Source organism: Balearica regulorum, chromosome 1 (genome assembly GCF_011004875.1).
Source record: "Balearica regulorum gibbericeps isolate bBalReg1 chromosome 1, bBalReg1.pri, whole genome shotgun sequence".
NCBI lineage: Eukaryota > Metazoa > Chordata > Aves > Gruiformes > Gruidae > Balearica > Balearica regulorum.
The window spans coordinates 148,124,227-148,129,248 of NC_046184.1; positions in this window are offsets into that span (position 1 = coordinate 148,124,227).

Sequence of the window (5,022 nt, forward strand, 5' to 3'; positions counted from 1 at the left end):
GCACAAATCCAAAACATATCCTCATACTAGCTACTATGAAGAAAATTAACCCTCTCAGCTGAAATCAGCACAGACATGTACGGCTGGGGAATGGGAAGGAGAAAAAATCTAAGAGACGAGTGTGGCAAGGGGACACTCTGACACCTTGGCAGCAAGAAAGCTGGGGATTCTTTTAGTTTCTGCTGAGGGTTGTAAGACAAGGATAGGATTTAGGAGAAGTTGTTGTGCTGTAATGAGTCAGTCTCCTTGGGGTAAGACATTACAAGGTTACTCTTCCAAAGTCTGAGCTACTGTTTGTGTTTGAAGGGCATGTGGAAGGAAAAGGAAAGAAGCAAAACTATCTGGGTAGTGTTATGTGTTATGAATGCTCCTGCTGCTGACTGAAAACCTACTGAGAAAATAGTGATCATCTTACAGACCTTACTGCAAGTTAATTACAGCCATTTCACTTGCACTTCTGCTGACTCCAAGAGCTGTAACCCACAAACCAGGATAAAAGATCTTGAGCTGGCTGTGTGTCAGGCAGAGATATCAAGTTGTGAAACTTGATTTTCATTTCAATGACTCACCTACTGGCTAGTGAAGCCGTCACTTGCTTTGGCTCTGATGAGTACTGTTAGTGTCAACATACTGCCTCCACCTCAAGGAAGTCCTAAGGAGACCAAGAATAACCTTGAAGCCATTCCAGGATCTTGAGAACTGCTTCAGTTCAAACCAGAACTATTCAGGTAATGTCGGTAATACAAGTACTAACGATTTACTTAGGTAGTAATGTGGTAAAGCCAAAAAAAGCAGGGATTTAGACCTGCTTAGTCACACTGGAAATGAACAAGGCTATAGGTCTTCTGCATGCTGAAGTCAAAAAGGAAAAAAACCCCAACAACTGTCAGCATTGCTCTCAGGAGGCATAGGAGTCACAGAAAAGACAGAAGAGAAGCATCTGATAGAGAAATCCAGTGATTCTGGGTGGACAGGAGGAGAAAGGTGCTCCTACCATTCATTCCTGGTTAAGTGTTGCAGTGGCAGTCACATAACAGCAGAGACCTCCTCCACTTAAGCTCCAGTTGCACATGGAAGCATGTAGAACTGATGAAAGATCTTCTAGCTCTTTTAAAAAGAAAAATCAAAAATCTATTTTTATTTTAAGTGAGATTCCAATTGCGAAAGCTGTCTTTTGAGATAACTGGTATGTTCAGGTTTTTCACTTACAATGTCAATTTGAGATCAGTTCCTTTGTCCAGTATAAATTTGCATTAAGCGCAGATGGATATACCCGATCAAATAGGAACTCTCTTTGCTTTGTGTGGAAATCCTAGATGGTGTGACTGAACAAGTCTCAATACCTGAAAACATGTTTCAGGTTACTGCCATGTGAACAAAATAGGTCTGACATGCCTTTGAAGGAGTCACACTAAAAGCACTGTTATGAGTGCAATGCGATGACTGCGTCTTTGTGTTTCAGTTGCTACCCCATTCTCTCCAAGAAGAGTGCGCTTTGTACAAGAGGCCGTTCAGGGAAGCGATCTAGTAGGATATGCAGCTACTCAGTTTTGATTTAGACTTTGGACTTGGCTGACCAGAAAATCAACCACCCCTGCATTTAAGATTTTCTGGGATGAGGGTCTTGGTTGGCACAAGCTCTGCTGTTGTGCTAAAACAGGTGTGTTCAGACTGCACGAGACTCAGAACTGGGTTGTTTTCAAAGATCTATAGCTTTTGGTGCTGCAGCAAGCTGTACCAAGATTTAATTCAATATAAATAGACTCTCTGGAATGAACTAGTGCTTCTTGATTGCTTTCCACATTAACCAGGAGAGGGCCGGAGCACCTCTCCTGTGAGGACAGGCTGAGAGAGTTGGTGTTGTTCAGCCTGGAGAAGAGAAGGCTTCAGGGAGACCTTATAGCACCCTTCCAGTACCTAAAAGGGGCCTACAGGAAAGCTGGAGAGGGACTGTTTACAAGGGCATTACAAGGGGTAATAGGTTTAAATGAAAAGAGGGTAGATTTAGATTAGATATACAGAAAAAAAATCTTCATTGTGAGGGTGGTGAGGCACTGGAACAGGTTTCCCAGAGAAGCTGTGGATGCCCCCTCCCTGGAATTGTTCAAGGCCAGGTTGGATGGGGCTTTGGGCAACCTGGTCTAGTGGAGGGTGTCCCTGCCCATGGCAGGGGGGTTGGAACTAGATGATCTTTGAGGTCCCTTCCAACCCAAACCATTCCATGATTCTATGATTACGGTCCAAGACCAAAGAGCCCTGTGGAGAACTTGAGTGGAATTACCAGACTGCCTTTGACTTAACTAGCATGACATAGTCATCACTTCCAACATCAGTCATCGATGTGCCAGGAGCCGTACCTTTCAGGGCAAACTGTGTTGCTCTGAAGTTCACCCTTGCCAGTTAGACCAGGATGCTGAAGGACCCAAACCTCTGTCTGGCTTCTTGGTGCTGACTGATTGCTGAACAATGCAGTCTCATTAGCAGCAACCTGGCATCAGCCCAGAGGACTAAGCCCTGAAGCATGCCTCAGAGGCCTGCAGTTGGAAGCAGCAACAGGCTTTTCCCAATTACATGTGAACTCCGCGCCTAGGTACACTCACACAGTTGACTGTGTAATTGAGGTAACAGGTTGGGTTGTAAAACTCGGGAAAACAGCTCTACAGTGGAACAAGAACAGAAATTTGCAAAATTACTCCTCTCTAACTGGAGTCTTACTAGATGTTTCATGATCAATTCATTCACAGCACTCTTAAGAAACTCTAGGAAACATCCTCTACTCTGAGAAAAATGCATACTTTGCTCCTGAATCACAATTTGGCAGTGCTGATGCTTGCGTGCGTTCTTTTGGAAGTGTACTTCTGGTTTGGAGTGATTAGTTTCTCTAAAATGAGTGCGAGAGAGTACTTTGGGTTTTTACTTTAAAAGTGTGGTCATGACAGATATGGGATGTCAGAATTATGGAAATAGTGATGTGTGCCAGATCCTACAAATGACCATTTTATCTTCAACACTTATCAAGTATTATATACATCCAATATAAGTGTGTTACTCTTTCTCGAGACTGCTGGGTTTCTGGCATGCTCTCTATTCTCTTGCTGCATGGTGGAGAGCTTTTTTTAGTCATTGCTAGCTACTGGGAGACACTTCTTTGAACCCCCCGTGTCACCAACTTTCAAACTGTGTGCAGCTTAATTGGAAGCATTGTTGTTATCCTTTGGATATTGTGGAACAAAGAATTGGGCAGGTAAACACTTAAAGCACTCTAATACCTTTGTTCTTAAGATTGCTATGGCCTATGAAGTTCCTCCAATTTAGCCAGTCACCTTAACACCACCCTTGACTCAAAAACAGTGAAGGCAAAAGCCGATAAAAGCATTTTGCACAGCTAAAATAGACATGAGAGCTTGCAAAGGCTTATAATCACACACAGCAACAGGAAGAGAAATTTACCCATCCAGCTCATAAAGGATTTTCTCCCCCTTTATATCATCGGATAAGCTGGTCAACATTTCACAGCTTACTTCTCTGAGAACTCCATGGCTCAAGCCAGCTCTTCATCCTGATATCGTCAACATGGAAGAAGGCCAGTATGAGAATCCCTTCTTTCTTCTAATTAGTCTTAATGAAACCAAGAGGGAAGCAAACTAGCCTTTCTACCCAAAAAAGCCCAAGCTTCCCACTTGGGAAAGAGTAATGGTTCTCTGAGTCCAAAAGAGAGGATCTTCTCTACCATTTAGTAAGTTAAAACATGCCTTCCCGCATGTTCCCAAACCCTTAACTAAGTTGCCAGACCCTTCACATTGATTTGGAAATTGTTCAAACCCCAAGATGAAACTTATTCTTACGTTACATTTTTATAATTCATATTAAAAAGTATGTTTACTTCAACAATAAAGTTAATGCGTGTGGATCTTGAATAAAAGCAGAGATGGGGACAAGCGGTCAATCTGAGTACCCTACAGTCGTGTCTCTGAGGACTGGCTAAAAGTAAGCTGATGGGAACCAAAATGAAGGAGGTGAAGGCAAACTCAAGGAGGAAAAGGCACTGAATTGAAAACTATGGAGAAAGAAACAATTCCAGAGAAACTTCTCCCTGTCTGGAAAAATTTGAATTTCTGTGTTTGCACATGCTTAATTTCACCATCAAACTAAAGAATGTAAGTATATAGAGTTACTACCCAAACCCTGAAGGAAGAACTATTGTTTGAACTGAAAAAGTGATACCCTAGCGCAGTGGAAGGGACGGCTGACCAAACCAGATAAAAAGTAAACACATGATGGAAAGCAAACAAAGCTCTGCTCCAAATAAAGAGGTTGAGCAACTTCAGGTGATGGAATATGGGAATGGTGGCAGCGGGCACTGGCATTCTGTCCTGGAAAATCCCAGGCAAACGTGAGGGTCCCTGCACTCACTTCAGGAGCAGGGTGCTGGATTCGCCAAGGCCTGGTTTCACTCGTGCTACACAGGGCGGGTACGGTTACATCCGGCCAGCCCTGGATGCACCGCAGTGCACGGGTAGAATCTGGTTATTTGAAGACGTGTCTCCATTCCCACCAGGCAGCAGATGGGCATAAGCCTTGCACGGCGGCAGAGCTGGCAAGCTGAGGGGGCTGCAGGGCTCTTGTGCCTTCTGAGGCCAGCCTGGTCAGGGCTTGCCATGAGCCCTGAGGGCAGCCTGAGGGAAAACTGGTGTCTGCACTGAAGCCAACCCGGCCGCCTTGGCATCGCAGCCTGAAGGGGAACTAAACCCACGCGTGGCAGCTAAAGGAAGCGGGCTGGTGCCAGAGAAAACAGGGTGACCTCAAACTTTGGGGAGATGCCCCAAAGGAGGCCACACAGGGCACACAGGCCACCCTGAGGGCCAGCTCGCCTGCGTCAGGTGCTCGCACACCCTCGGGGATCGGTGGGGGCCGGCCGGCTCGCCGGGCTCCCCACAGCCATTCAGCCCACCCTGAAGCAGCCGGCCGGACTCCCACCGGCTGCCAGCAGACAGCTGGCCGCCATGCGGGCAGTGCAGGCGG